General features: G+C 39.1%; 1 protein-coding gene across 1 annotated transcript in view; it reads right to left on the bottom strand.

Moving 5' to 3' along the window:
- LOC122408136 (uncharacterized) overlaps positions 1–16,871 on the bottom strand; it is a 151,778-nt gene that overhangs the window by 54,117 nt on the left and 80,790 nt on the right. The gene's annotated exons all lie outside the window — the stretch shown is intronic.

The raw sequence follows: 16,871 nt of genomic DNA, 5'->3' as shown, positions 1-16,871 counted from the left end.
ACAGAATACGATTGCAATCAGGTACAAAATTCAGTATGAATAATACACAAATCAGTTTGTATATTTAAAAGTTATGGTACGCACAGCACATAATATCAAAATTCGTTTTAGTTATTTAGTATATAAATAATAAATAGCCTCTGAACTATTTATCTTAGAAAGGCTTCTTGCAATTAGAGCACACATGACAAGAATCATGGCAAAAATACACTTTTCTAAGACCATCCGAGACGCTGGTGGAGCGTAGCTTGCATAGCTGTAATGGAGGTTGGAGAGCTTGACGAGCACGAAGACAGCAAGGAATAGAGCTAAAATGGTATGGGTGAAAAATGAAAAAAAAATGGCAAGAAGGCCCGAGAGAGAGAGAGAGAGAGAGAGAGAGAGAGAGAGAGAGGGGGGGGGGGGAACAGGCAACGATGCATTAAGTTCAGTGTACATCATTAGTCCGCTTCTGCTTGTAGCGTACATGCTAGTGAAAAAGAGACCGGAATATAGGAGGAGAAAGAGAGAGAGCAAAAGAGGAAAGTATAGCACGAGAGTAACGGAGGTTGCCTCGCGTCAGCGGGAAATTGCAATTCCAGCAAATGACAACCTCAACCTCTTCTCAGTTGATCCTTTGCAACCCTCGTTCTCTTTCTCCCTCCCTCTCTCTCTCTCACTTTCCCTGTCCAACACTGGCTCGCTATCCCACTTGCTCTTACTCTATCTCTCATTATCTCTAGCTCTCTTTTCCACGCAGTTTTGTGCTCTTGTTGGCACTGCTGGTGCTGTTGATGGAGCTTCAGAGTACCTACATACTCCCAGCGGGCTCCTCCAGAATTTCTCGCCTCTATACCGCCTGCGCGGTCCTTTAGCCTCATCGCGTTCATCACACGAATTGCTGGATGATCCTCTCTTGCCCTTGCGGTTTGTCCGCACAAACACTTTCCAGTATTTGTGTGTGTGTGTGTGTGTGTCTAAATTTATGTATAGCATGTGTAGAGAAATAAGTTTATCATACAAAATATTCCAGAACCACCGTATAACCTCTTGCAGGTAGTGCTGCAGTCTGTGACATTTGGTGTTTTGATTGGGAACATTGAAAAGTAAAAGTTTCCTTACAATGAAGTAAGGCAAATGAAAATCAATGGACAACTCTATTTGTGTTTATTTTCATGAAAAGTACGTGATTGTTTGACGCTATTTACGCTCAACCGCGCATTATAGTACGTTCGAGATTCGTACGCTTCTCGCTGCTCCTGTGTCATTTGCCTGGAGTTGTCCATTGCCTAGAGAGCGCACCTCATTAGCTACATTAATGATTCAATAATTAATTAAAGTTCGATTACGAGAAGTTCTGCTTCATCGAACGTGAAAATGGCTGAGGACTTTTCGTTCCGAATACTCAAATCTACAGGCAAGCATGAGTCATCGGATTGAACGAAGCAGCAAATTACTTATGAACGATAATATTGAATTTATTTGGAAATCGTGAATTTTGGGGAGTCGGACGAAAACAAAATGGTTTTGGCATTTCATCAAGGTCGACGTCTCCCACTCGGTTATGGGTATGAAAGTCAGTACATGCGGCTAACCGTGGTCGCAGAATTGAGAGCCTCTTAAGGCTGTTGTTCAGCTTTGGAGATGGTTGGAGCCACACCAAGTACGCGTCTATCACCGTCAATTCTCATCTTAGGAATATTTTATTTGTAGTTCAATATTGTTTTGCATCTTCCTTATTTTGATTAATCACACCTGATTTCCAAAAAAAATGATTTCGCAATGATTGCGACTGCACGAGAAAATTTGAATGTTTATTAGAGAAAAAATAGCCCGTCAATTCGTTAAAGTTAGCAAAGATTTTTTCTCATCTTTTGTAAATTAAAAAAACGATCTTTTCAGAATTCTTCGTATAACGTTCTCTTCTGAGTTTCTGCTTATCCACGCACAAATATTCATCCAAACTTCCACAGGGTCATTTAAGTATTTTATCATAAGAAAGGATTTGACAAGATTTTTAAAACCCTGTGTATCATGGCATCATCACGATAGAAGTAAGCAGAAGGAAAAAAAGATTTCTGTTTAGTACGTGTGTAAGATTTCTCATACAGATTAATATTTTTGAATCAAACGTAGGTAAACCGAAATAAGGTTTGGTAGACATTGCGTCACAAGTGCATGTACGTGTGCAGAGAAACATGCATACGTTCGTACTCGCGTCTTTTAATTTGCATGTACGAAGATTGCGCTTACACCCTTCTTCCCCTGCTCGGTTTATTGACGTTTTCGTATTAGCCAACGGTCCGTTAAGCCGGAAAGAAATCGTGCTAGCGTACGATCAGAATTCATATTCAAATGGGGTGTGCTTGCAGCGGGCACACGTCAGAGTAGCTTGGGGTCGCGATAGATGCTGGCATAGGAGGAGGAGTTTGGTGAATGAGCCGATTCTCGATCATGGATATAAATCTTTCATCCGTTGGGTTATGAGAATCGATATCACAACGTCGAGAATTCTCTCGACTCGTCTATTATGCTCGGTTATGCGTATTTTGTTCATTGTTCGGAAATGCAGTGTATATCCATACGCTGCAGTTTTCAAACGCGTATACGTATGAGCTATATATTTACTTTGTTATATAGCAACGTATCCAGTCTGCATCAAAATTGATACGGGAAAACTCGATGCTGCGGTTCGATAGAAGCTCGATTGCTGCGCAGCTCTCATCCAATACTCTCTTTTTATATTACGAACTACAATTGTTTTACTATTACGCCACCGAATAATGACAGCTTATCGTGGCTCCGTTGTTTCGTTACTACATCGTTTTCTCGTAGCAATGTGCTACGTACAATCGAGTTCAAGTGCGTCTTCTTGGATCGTCAAACTCAAAGTATATCAAATGGACGAAATAACCGAAGGAAAATTTACTACGTCCAAAACTCACAGGGATAGAGTATCAAGAACAATCTTCTTGAAATTAAATCCTTTCCATACTCGTAATTCTCCTATAAAAGTCCACTCGAAACGAAGAAACTTTATAGCTTCCAAAGCTCGCTCTTTCTGGAACCCCTTTATTTTTGTTGTCCCTGCTCGGTTCGAGAACTCGGTGTTAAGTAATCTTATCAAATAATTCGTAGCTCTTGTTCGAAACAAAACGACGACAAGAAGATAATGGAATATATTTCATTTCACTTGGTGTCCAAATGCTGCAACTTCTCATGATTATCCTGTGAAGTATTATATTAGTTGGTGAATCCTCGCGTTTGCTGAAGACCTTTTCGAGTTAATTATCTTCCGAATATCCGATTCAGTTTTCCAAATGCTCGCGTTGCCACAGTTTCGTGAATACCATTGATTTCACGTTGAGCGAGTCTTTGTTCCAGCGTAGACTGAACTTAGTTGTTATGTCTTGTTTTTCAGATAAAATGTAAGCTGTTACAACATACAAGCAGTATATTTAGGTGCTGTAGCCATCATAACTTACAGTAAGTTTAAATATATACAGCCAAGATTCGGTAGACATCAATTGAATGAGGAAGGAAAGTGTGTATCCTGGCTAGACAAACTTGAAATTGAGTTTGGTCAGTGAACGTTAAGGCAGATCATGCCCGAAGGATCGTATTTAATAGGTGTCTAAATTCGATCGATTTTTACTTGATAATTCAAAATATAATCACTTTGAATTGACGTCAGAGTTGTTAATTCGAAATTGTAAATACATTTTTTCAACTTATCTTTTGGCGAATGAAATTACAAGCCATTATATAATTAATCGAGAATCCATCACTGACTAAACCCCAAATTTCATTTGTTCCTGACTAAAATACTATAGTTTTTTATGTAAAAAATCGCTTTAGAGAGCGCAAAGGGAAAAGACAAAGGAAAATGGATCAAGAAAAAAGTGTTAATAAAAAGACAGAAGATTGTGACAGGAATGGCCCGAACGAAGAAGAAACAAAAGGCCGAAATCAGCAAATATGAGGTTATACGAGTGCTCATTACCAATTTCGTCCAATCTTTGACGTAATACGTTTATCCCAATAACCAATAATACGAACCCTTTAAAATTTGATATGCGTGTCAGTCGACTGCCCACTTAAACTCTGTGTAAATTTCAAGACTTTGTTAAGAAAATCGTTTCATGGATAAACTACCTTAATACTGAGTGGGATGATAATATTGTACGGACTCGAGTTTCAGTATATAATGAAAATTTCTGAGAAACGATACTGCATCAAACTTTCGAATGTTCTTCAATGTTTTTCAATGTCGCCCATTCCCTCGATTTTCAGGTGGCACGTTCTATTCGGACTGATGAAGCTTTTGTTTTTTTGGCTCTTTTTGCGCTTTTAAAGGAAGTAATCAAATACAGCGCGTGTCCGTTCTTGGACACACGGTTCGCTTAAAAATCGCTCGATTTTTTAAATCGTCTGCTCCGTTCTTGCGTTGGCAGAAAGAATCTGGAACGACGTGAGCACTTTGGTTTGAGGTGGAAGCTGCCTTGGACATCGAGAATCGTGGCTCGTTTTTCATTCGAACTCAAGGTTTAGTGGTTTCATTCCCACACGTTTTCTCAGTTCTATCTTCGTTATTCAGAAGTGCTTACAAGTAGACCGCACTATCACGGAGCCAAGGAATGCACGAAGTATACACATACGAGGTTAAATGGTCAGTGCTCATGTTCTTCACCTCCTGTTGGTTTTTCCTCTGGCCCTGCTGCCGTCGCCTTCTTTCACTCGCTCAAGAGCACATGGAATCCACTCCGTACGTTTTTAGGACTAATTGCTCGAAAAGAGAAGGCTAATTAGTCAAACGTGTCGAGAGCGATGAGAGAGTAGGAGGAAAATTTTCCACCTCGCTCTCTTGGCAAGTGCGCGCTGCTGGCGTGTACAAGAACTGGACGATGCAACTTCCACTGAGCTCAAGAAAAAAATGTAAATGCAGAACTGAAGATGAGGGAGAAGTGATATAGGAAGATTGAAGGTGGGATACGGGGCGAGGGAGAAAGCGGGGTGGGGAGAGGCTCTTTTCTAGTTTTCGAGTCACGAAAGCTCGCGTGAATTGCCCAAAAAACTTTCAAGCTGTTTCCCTGCCGGAAGAAACGAGGAAGCCCTTTTTACGGGAGAAAATAATAATGGGAAAGAAAAATCTCCTCGTCATTCTTTCCTCATACATGTTAAACCGTGGCCTGCATTACACAACGTTATGCGAACGCTTTTCTTCTATCCTCGTGCCCGGTTATCGCGCCCTTTTCATATCAACCGATTGATATTGCGTTCAAGAGATTGAGAATTCTTTTCCCGATACTTTGGCCCTTCTGCCAAGTTGGCAGCGCCGCGCCGCGTCTTCTACACCAACGGCATGAATATATGAGAAAGCGTAAGGGCGTGAAAGCCCGAGAGTTCGACGGAATTTAAAGGGGCTAATTAAAAGAAAACGTTACCGGTGATGCGGAGCCGAGAGAGGGTCCGCGGGGGCGAAAGAAAGTGGAGGAAAAACGAGTTCCTAATTATTTTACTTTTAGTACCCAACAGAGAGTAACAGCGAGATCGGGGAGGGAAAAAGGACGGGCGCTTTACCGAGCTTTTTCTCTGTTTCCAAGGACCGACCGAGTGCACTTTACCCAGGGCAAAAAAATATCGATTTTTTGCATATCTTTTTTCATTCGTTCGCCCATATTCTTACTGAGAGTTTCTCATCTTTCTATAAGGCCACTCAGGACGAAAGAGATCCCAAGTTTGAAACGAAGTTTTAATAACCGTTCGGATAGCCCGTGCGATCAACGTTCCATCCTGTAAACGAACCAAGACCAAGGAAACGCGTTTTTGCTTGTCGTATACCATTCTTCCTGCTTCTTTCGTTCCGTCCGGTAACTTTTGCCAATCAGAGCAAAACGGGAGGAGGATTCACCGCGTATACTAACACCAGTTCCACTAAACACGAAATGCTTTTACATCGCGAGGTTAAATAGCGAACATTATATTGGCAAAGCTTTGGGGTCGTATATGCGTTGAAATTTTCAAATTTTCGAACAGTGGAACATTTTTTATTCACTCGACAAATAAACCGAGGGATCACCTGTCAGTTTCACACGAAAATTCTCATTATCCACTGATCATGTTGCATCACTTCTACAATAATACTTCGAAAAAATAACTCCACAAAAAAATATGAATAAAATTGATTAAATAGAAACGATTCACAATGATGAGTGGACTCCGGATTGAGTTGGCATTCGGCAATGATTTTGCCAGCAAAATCACTTGCAAATTTCATAGATTTTCGTGGCATAATCTATAGAACTGATACTGAACTGTCATTATGAGATTATTTGCATTCGATAGACGCTCAGGAATCGTAAACGCTGCCTCCCCCTCCTCCCCCTGCGCCAAACCGATATTCATTCTCTTCTAAAGGCAAAAATTTTATCATCGAATATGAACAAACTCAAATGATTTGAAAAAACCATCCTCGGCTCCGATTCGTTGTCGCGTCGTGATGTATTCGTGTATGAGTTTTTAAGCTGTGGCGTTCTGTCGCAAAATACTTGAATTGTGTCATGGGAATAAAATTTCCTTTTATCCTTTTTTTTTGTGTTTCATTTTGCTGTTTTTTTTTCTCATTTTCCGAAGATTTGATTGATGTACTATTGGAGCTGGATTAAATTAATTGACGCAGATTGAGTTTTCCTGATTTTATTCTGGGCATTTAATATTCAGAGCAAATGTTTTTTTATTTAAAAAAGAGAATGCATTGCACGGTCGTAATTTTCTAGTGTGTTTGTTACATTCATCGTTATATAAATTAATGCACGCGTAGCTGACGACTATCTCATTATTAACTGGCTCTCACACGAGGACAATCAGTAGTGCGGCCGCAGAGGATGAAAAATAAAAATAAGCTGGAGAAGGATGTTTGAAAAAGTGACATGACTGCTCGTTAGTTCAGTGCAACTATAATCTGCAGTGAGAAAAACGTGTAAATATAATCGTGATACGTGGAAACAAAGGACTGTCCAGTATGTTCTGAAATATTATGACTGTTAAATTTCATGTAAGAATTCTATGAAAAATAATAATAAATCCCACAATATTTACCGTATCTGACTTGAAATAGAGTTTATGAACTTAATTTAAAAAATCTTATGAAAAACTCGCAAACAGGTGAATAAAATACCCACATTGAAAACAAATGAGCAATATTATATTTTGCACCGCTTTTTCTTATAATATGAACGAATATTCGGGAACAAGGATTCCGGAAACTTGGCTCCACAATTAAACTTTCCGATCATCTTCCGCGACAGAACGAAAAACGGACATGGAAATAATTTTGAGTAAAAAGAAGTGGAGGATTTTATAAAAAAAAAAAAAAAAAAAAAATCGCTAGAGATTCGCCCGGTCTTTTTTTACCACGGTACACATCCCACGATTAATGAACGGGATCATAAATTCCCGTAGTAGTTCCGCCCGAGTCTATTTCCTGATTAAACTTTTCTCTATATTTCACGCTAGCAAATATTTTTCCTTCCGATTTCGTTTCGAACAAACGTTTTTCGTTCGAAATATTGACCTCACAATATTTTCATTTCGTTTTCTCGTTATCAATCGTTCGTCACACTTTTTTTAATGCCATATTTTCGCATTGTATCAAATGAGAAAGTTATTTCTCATTTGAGCAGCGTCTGTCACAGCGACAAGAAACGTTATGAGAAAAGTGTAGAAAGTGTGTAGACAAGCTCAATGCACAAAGCGAATATTTTAGCCTCGAATTAATGTATTTGTATTCAGTAGATATTCAGAGACAAAAGAGAATAAATGTAGGGGTCAAAAAATTCGGTAAGGGATCATCTTTGCTCCGCTTGGCTGAAGGAGTGCTTGAACATTTTTTTCTCTCAGCTCATTTATTAGCGCTGTTTTTGCATACACGAGAGTATAACTAATACCCGGACTGGTGAAAAACTCCTTGAGAAAGAAGCACTAGAGCTTCCGCGATCGAGAGAGAGAGAGAGAAAAAGAGAAAGGATGCTTCCTCATTGAAACATTAACTCGAGGAATGAAGCAGGTAAATTGAGTGGGGAGAATTTTTAAGAGAGACACACCGCGTTCTTGGTTCTTGTTCATTCCTCTCTTTTCGCATCGGGGAAAGCTTATTTTTCATGGAGAACGAGAAAAATTGGGGTCCAGAAAATAAATCTTGATTGACGGAGAAAAAAAGTATCGCGCGGTGGTTCGGTGTGTTTGTGAACAGGAATGGAGAACGATCGTCTCGCCGGAAATCCTGTATGGTGGTTTTCCGCGATCATCCCTTCCACGTACTCAATCCCTTATACATGCATTTTCCCTATACATATATACCGTGCATAAAGTAAGTTCTTCGCTTTATTTCTTCGTTCTCGTACGTTCCGAAGAGCCGAACAATTCGGAATGGGGTTCGAACCCCATTGTGTACGACGGCTTATCGTCGTTCCGCCGGAATAACTCTCAGAGACTTTCCTTCGATGTCTGCGCTGGTGTCTACAGATCCTACGTGGTCTTGCATCGTACAAGCAGTTTTATCAAAGATATAGAAAAAGAACGTTCCCCAGAGCGAGCTACCCAGGACCTCTGCGTTTTTTGTCTCCTATTTTTCAAATTCTTTTCCAACCTCATTATCCCCTTGATTTCTGTTTACGATAACAAATTTGTCGTACCGAATCCGTGTAACAGTATTTTGGATTGTTTCATAAAGAAAATCCGTTGAATGCCGATTGTGATTTCGGTGGAATTAGAAATTTTTGTTGCAACGTTTAGCACGTTTAATGGTTACGTGATAATCCTTAGTCAATTTTCTACATTCATTAACGAATATATCGTTGGTCCTGGCGTGAAGATTACTTTTGTGCAGATCGTTAGACATGCTATGAGTTGAATTTGATCCGAAAAGCATACGACAAGCCCCTAAGTGGTTCAACTTCGCCCTAAGGATCATCAGTTCTTTCCAAATCCAGAGAATCAGTGTTGAGTATTCCACTATACTCAATTCTACAAATGAAGGAATAACAGTAAACCAACCAGCCTGACAGACTTAGCACTGAGATTTGATTAATTCTTGTAATTAATTAATAAATAAAATAATAAATATTATATAATAATAATCTTGTAAAAAGAAAATGCTCGTAAATAATTGTCTCGTTATTCGTCACACCGGAGATCAGAGATAGAAAACAATGCAGAAAACTAAGAAAAGAAAAACACGCTCTGTTAGCTTTTTACACAAAATCTGAGTCGTCTTCGGAAGCTCGTCACCGGTTTGTTTTCTCGCACTCTCTCCCTCTCTCGTTGTTTCATTTTTGCGCAACAGTGAGAAAAAATGATAAAAAACAGGATTTCACGATTGGAGAGTTCGTGTGATTCCTGACCCTTTTTCCTTTTCCTTAGTCTCGATTATCCTCTTCATGATAAGGATTTCTGGTAACGGAGTGAGAGAAATATGAAATGGAAAATAACGATACAAGCAAAAGCGAGCTTTTCCCTTCTCATACTTTTTCTTTTACATCTTCGTCGCAGTCTCTGCACCTACCTCGAGGATAATGGAGAACCTTATTTGCGACCAAAGTAGAGATTGGCTTCTCGGTATGTGTCATCGAATTTATAGGGTCAAGCGACCAAGATATTCGATTACAATCTCTCTTCCTCCTCGTCTTTTTCCTCCCTTCATCACCTTCTTTCATTTCCACTGTTGACGTTATACAGGTGTAATTCGAATAATGCAATTCTGTGGTACTCCAGATGTTTCTTGATTTCAATCAATCTCTTATAATGCACAGTTGCGACTCGAGTAAATACATTAGAAACTTTCATCTTCTGATGAATTCTGGAATTTTCATCATCTGATGAACTCAGCGTATTTTTCATCAATTTGAACTGCAATGTTTTACTGTTTCAAGCAAAAATATTTTTCTCACTTTTGGTATTCAAGCGATGCTTAATCGAGATGACTGATTGGCAGAATAATTTATATTCAATTGCATATTGAATATCAATTATTTTTAGTTTCAAGGTGAAAGGAAGCAAAGAATTACAATTTAATTTTCATGTAAAATACTGTTATAAGCTTTCTTAGGAGAATTCAAGAAACAATTCGAATTAAAAATCGCTGGGCTATGATTTAATACAAGTAAATATACTGTGCTTAAAGTACCCGCAGAAGATAAATGGGTTTCTTCAAGGTACATCCCTGACACAGTTGTGCTGGCAACGAGATTTTCAATATAATTTTCTTAACACGTGATAAAGCTTGGCATTAATTTTATTTTAATTTCTGATTTTTCCTATTTTTTTTATTTTCTTGAAAAATATGGATTCATCATAGTTTGTGATTTTTCAGTTTACATTTAACATAGTGATTCAGATAAAAATATCAACGTTACGAATAGGCGTTTCCTGGAGCTCGATTTTTTTCCACTTCAAACGGTTCTGACAGTCTGAATAAGGAGACAGGGTAGAAAAAGGGATTCCATACGCGACAAAAGGGTGCAGAAAGCTTATACCTTTCTCCATACGCAAACGAGAAAAACACTAGTGTTGTATTTTCGTAGTGATTTTTTCCCCCTTTTGCGTAACTCGACTGCCAATCAGACATTCTCGAGGCTTATTGGGTATCGTTAGGGCTCAAAAAGAAAAATATATTTTGTTAGGAATATCAAACATGTACCAGGGGATTCGACTCGTTGGTAGAAAGGATTTCCTATGAAGGAAAGATAACATGGAAGTAAGAAAATGAAAGTGAGAGAAAAAGGGAGAACGGAAGAGGGCGAGAGACGTTTACGTCTGACGATTTCCTTCCTCTCCCACGCTGAGAATACGAAACAAACCTCTTTCGATCTCTTCTGCTCCGCCTTCCTTCGTAATTACCCTGTGATTACGGTGTCAAGCACCCCCAGATTGCCTACCCTTAACAAACTTTGTCTTTTCCTTCCCCTTTTCCTTTACGCTTTTTTCTGTCCTGCTGTCTCGTTTCGGTATCACTGCGAGGATAGAAAAATAGAGAAAAATACACAGAAATGTGGGATTGATTGCGTGTCAGTGGTTTTGTACAATAAACACATTCTCGAAACTAAATTGGAATGACGAAGTAAAATACTACGAAAGGTTCCTCTCAAAACTTTACTATATTCAGCGGAAAACTGAGCAATGCGCTACCGCTTCGGTGCACAGCGGTAATGACAGTAGGGAAAGTTTCGTGAACTGCTTACAAGATACATATTCGCTTTTCAAACTTTGATTATCTTTTCTTTCTTTGGATCATTCAAGTTCGTACTGCAAAGTGTCTTTACGAAACATCGTGTCTCATTTACCAAGTATTAATTTATAAGCCGAAAGTTATCAATTGGGATTTGAATGCCAGATAATTTATCTCAATGAATGATATACCGATGACTGCTGATCTTGTTAAAATGAACCCCTTTCGGTTCAAGAAAATGTATGATTTCTGAAAGGCAATAGGAATTTGATTGGGATTCAGTGATTAGGCAGAAAAATATTACGATTGTTGATTCGGAGCAAGACTAATCTTACACTAGAAGAGAATTTTCACGAGACTCGTATGAGCCGATGATGTACTGTGTCTTACTCCAGTTTGAGAATTTGAGAATTTATTGATGAGACATAACTATAGAATTGAGGTAATCGATATGACACTTTTCGAGGATGAACTTCATTGAATTAGAGAAGAAACACGAATAGAGCACAGAGATTATCACACACAAATACAACATGATTATTCCAATAAAAGTGTAAATTATAAAGAAACGTTAAGCTTTAGTAGAATACCTGACGAAATCTTGATTAACTGTAATTTAAGTGAAGGGAAAAATGTAATCCATTAATTCATCTCCATCACTCGCTCTTTTGATAGCGCAAATGTAAATTTCGTCACGTTAAGAAATCTTCTCGTTCTTTGGCAACTCAAATACAATTTTAAGGGTGAATTTTAAGATGATGGATCAGTCGGTAATCACACCTCGAATTTTTTTAATTGAAACTCTTTGACATCTTTCGTCCGATTAAAATAAAAAAAATGTCGTCGTATCCAGCACGATTGCAAAAATCCGATGACATTTTTATTTTTTCGATCAGACGAACGATGTGGAAAAATTTCCTTTTCAAAATTTGCATCTATCTCTCTCGCACTCACGGTTGTGATTACCGACTGATCCATCATCTTAAGGGTAATTATAACTCAAAATATAGATATTAGATAAACTGATTGAATATCCCAATGATGCAAACTTTACGTAACTTTTCATCGTTCGTCGGAAAACAACTGTCTCCAAGTAAACAAAGGTCATTACTTCATTTGTTTTTGTCTCTCTTTTATATGTATGTTTATCTACATATTTGAACTAGTCAAAGGCAGTGTGACCATCTTCACTGTCATCACCAATCGATATAATGTTAATATTGAATTCACAGAATGAACCATTGATCAAACAACAAGTTTCTTTATTTTACATTTTTTAAACAGGTCTATTGATGACATTTGGGGGAAGGGGGTGGGAGGAAGGAGAAAGTAGAAATTAACGAATAAATGTCACACTTTTTTGTAATTCCTCAACGGGATTGTCAGTGACTTAAGTTGACACGAAGTGATCTTCAATCCATCATGCGTCCATTTGATGAACTATCATTCGGAGCGAAATGAAATTGTTTTTTCTCGGATCGGTGAAAAACCTCATCGAAAAATTGTTGTTCGCGACGATGGTGAGTTCGATGACGCAGTCGATGAAACGCGTAACGCACAGAGCGCACATAACGAAAAACGAAAGCGAAGAGAGGAAGAAAGGAGACAAGAGACGGCACGGGACTGAATTCGATGCAGGATTTCAACGTTGATCAACGCTAAAAGAGTGACCAACGGGGAAAAGGGGACACCGTGGATCGTGGATGCATGTGGAATATCGACAGTGCAACGGCTGGGTCATCGTTAAAAGAGCAAACGTGAATGAAAAAAGGGGAAAAAATTGTCGAGACTCGATGAGAGCTCTGACTGGGCGTCGCGTTGCCTGGCATTCGGGAATTGGCAGTGTGGCGCCGTACAGTAAATGAAAATGTAGCATCGCGAACGCATATAAACGCGAGCGAATGGCACCAATTGGGAAAACGCATCGCGAAGGTGCGACGAGTCGGAGAGAAAACAAAATCGTCGTCGTCGTCATTGTTCGCGAGCATGACCCACCCTTTCTTCTCTTTTTTCTAGGCTTCCCTAGAGAATTTAAATTTCTCGGCTGCTTCATACTCCCAACTTTTGTTTGCGCAGCAAAAAATCGATTTTCTATTACCTCCAAGCTAAAAATCCTCGTCAGTCCTGAAAAGAAGTATTTTTTTTTTTATCAATGCGTTCGATATTGAAACACGCCCTTTCTCAGTAGTGTTGACCCACCGTCAGCTTTGTTCCAAACATCTCAAATAATCTTCTCACGATAAAGTGGCGTTTAAAATTCCCACCTTAATGATAGCCACGTCGACAAACACTCCCTTGCTAATTGGCTACTTATCGAGTCCCAGAGTATCTCAGCGACAGTAATTCAGAGCAAAACTACCAGGGCAACATCGCCACTGTGGGAATCCGTGGAAACCTCAATGATTTCAAACTCATTCGTACTTTTTTTATTTCCAAGGAAACCGATAACCCCGCCTTCTTGAATCTCGACTGTGCCACGAGCGAGTTGCAGTGACATCGTGGCGCTGAGTATTGCAAAAATTAACAAACGGCCAAGGCGAGACGTGGAGCGTATCTGTACGCGTAATTGGGCCATTTCCTCTCCCTTTTGAACCCTCAAATATCCTCGAACCGCTACTAACTTGAAGGAACTTTACGTATACTGACTTAATTTACGAAAACTTTACGCTTATTGAATCTGGCACCGATTCGTCGATTGGTTGCAGAGTTTTGAGTTAGAAAACAAACAAGCCAAACTTTCCAAATTATAATATGAATTTGGGTGAATAGTAGGACAGCAGGAATGTGGCTTTTTTGGCTCGAGTACTCGTTCTCCCGAAACAAAAAGATACAGAAATTTATGTCATTTTTCCTGAGACAAATGGAGGCGAGCAAACGTACAGTCGATGAAGATATTGATGAGGGGAAAAAAATACTTTATTTTTCAAGTTTTTCGACACCTTTACTGCGAGTTATTGAACGGATAGTTTGACCCATGGATATGCGAGTATTCGGAAGCCCAGCCAGACGCTTTTTTTGGGCAGAGAGCTCGTTTGTGTTGAAAAATAAAATCGAATGAGTTCCACTCTGCTGGTAGTTAGTCATTCAGTGCACATATCCGAGTCCCACACGCACGTGAACGTTTTTGTTTCAAGTTGAAAAATTTGAGAATCCGTATGAGGCATGCGGAAAGCTGGTAACTCGTATAACTCCATTTTTGAATTGGGAATAAAAGCAGAGCGAGAATCGAAGGATAAAATTGGCCGGAATTCGTTTAAAAAGAGAACGAAAGAACTGCTGGGGCGAAGGCAAATTCGCTAGGAACGTGTGAATTCAGAGTCGTGAGCTATCGGTAAATCGACAAAAAATTTCACGTACCGACGATCGCGTGTCGAAACACTTTTCTCAGTTGCATCATTTGAGGAACGAAAAACCACGACAGATCGTAATGTTTTCCTTGTTTTCCCATAGTCCAAAAATTTAACACATCAATATTTCTGTGTGTTCGGAGTGCATTCAATGAATGACGATTTTATGATATTTTTTTCTGAACTCCAGTTAGTTGAGGCAACCGGAAAACTCAAAAAATTTACCTCCCCCTTAATAATTAGAGCCGACGCAGGCTAGAGCCGTTCCCCATCGAAGTATTGGCTCCTCGAGAAGGTTTAACACGAGATCGCCGGAGCCACAAACCGAACCGATCCTCGTTGGTGTACAGTACTGTACAGGCACGTATTTTTCCCCAGATGAACGATCGGTTTGATTTTTCCGGAAACTTCAGTCTATCGGAGTACACGTAACACATTTCTTCGCAAGAGACAGTAGATTTATAAACTGAAATATCGCAAAATGAGATAGAGGCAGTGCATCGTTGGATGGAAATAGAAAAGTCATTCATTTCTGCAATCCTATTACAGATAACACGGAAGAACCACAGTAGCCAATTTCAATGGGTTTTATTGGAGGAGAGTAGAATTTATGGGGACACGCGTTCGATAAAGATTTATTGCTACCAAATGAAATTCATTTGGAAAAAACTGCAGCCTGAACGGAAATGAACTTATTTTCGGTCGTTCGAAAATAAACTTCGTTTCAATGCGGGGAGTTGAAAGAATTTCTGCTCCGCACACATGATTATTTTCACAAGCGCGCACGCGACAAAGAAATTATCGTCGGAGAGGAAAGTGGCTTCTAAAATTCAAACAATTCTTAGTCACTTCCGAGTGCTTGTATTTCTCAAGCGTAAAGAGTATTAAAGCGAGTAAAAAAAAGAAGATTATTAAAAAGAATTCAAATTTTTTTACTAGCTTTTGGGTGTCCTCGCTCGTAAAGCTTTTGCGCATCGTCCTTTCACATTTCCATTTCTCTCTCTCTCTCTCTGTGTCTCGTGACTCCATTAAATTATGTTTCAATACATGCACGTGCAGTAACTCTCAGAAACTCAAGGATGTATTAAGTGCATAATGTGTGTTAACGCGGTAGACGAGGGGAGCTTCGGCTTGGAAAAGAGACGCAAAAGAGACGTTTGTTCTGTATCGCGTGAGTACAAAAAAGAATACACTGGAGAAAGAGACGCGTACATGGCCGCGGAAGATGTGATAATCCAGGGGATAAAGGAGATCCTGCGCACGGGTACCATAAAGCCAGCGGAAAATTTTTTTTTCGAAATAAAACACGAGAAAAAAAAACGAAACGAAAGAAGAGAAAAAAAGAAAACGAAATCATGCTCTGAAAGCAGCTCAGGTGGTGCGCGTATTTGGTTATACCGTAAACTCGTACATGCCATAATACGAGTGTATATTGCGATACACACAGTACATATGTACAGTATATAAGAGTTTAATGCGCCCCGAGGCCTCCTACATAACTGGGTGTATTTGCATACAATATAAATAGATATACGTACACATTTATGTGTGCCTAGAACCATACGTACAGAGCAAAGAGACAAAACTCGAGAGAAAGTAAGAAGAAAGTAGAAAAAAATGGGAAAAATTGCATACACACACACACAAACACACGCGGAAGAATGGGAGTTATAGGGGGAAGAAGAAGAGATAATAAAAATAAAGGGAGCGAATATGCATAGCGTGAATGAACGAGCAAACATTTTACGGGTGAAAAAGAGAAAAAAACGACAAAGGTCGTTGGTAGATGTTGGTGTTCTCGTGTCACCTTTGGCTGAAAAGTTACATCAAATAATGTGTATGCGTATTCATATAGCTGCAAATAAATACAGCTGAAATTCATGTGTCTTTGATCATATTTTCAATTCCTGGAGTGAAACAAAAATTCATTCTTTGCTCGACCTTAGTATGGGTGGATGGGTCATGGTTTGGTGACTTTGAAGCACCCATGTGACAAAACCACTCGAAAAACATTATTTTGAGAATAAACATTGAAGTTATTTTTTCAATAAATATTCGATTACATTGATCAAGATTCAACGAACAAAAATCTTTTGTTCCCCACGATAATTTCTGTTTTGTTTAGGGTATTACTTGAGTACCCTGATTGGACACGAAACACGAAGGGATGCAAACCATTTCGTGGAGTTCAATAGTGGCCACTTTAAACGTCAAATTAATGATTATCTTGTGCATGAATTCAAGTGAAATATCAAATTGGAAGGGCAAGTACTGCAATGTATTTGAGAAATTTATTCGTGGAATAAATTAAATTAAATTAC

This window comes from Venturia canescens, chromosome 1, assembly GCF_019457755.1.
Source record: "Venturia canescens isolate UGA chromosome 1, ASM1945775v1, whole genome shotgun sequence".
Classification (NCBI taxonomy): Eukaryota; Metazoa; Arthropoda; class Insecta; order Hymenoptera; family Ichneumonidae; genus Venturia; species Venturia canescens.
Note: the sequence above shows the minus strand (reverse complement) of the source record. Positions and strands in the feature narration are given on the sequence as shown.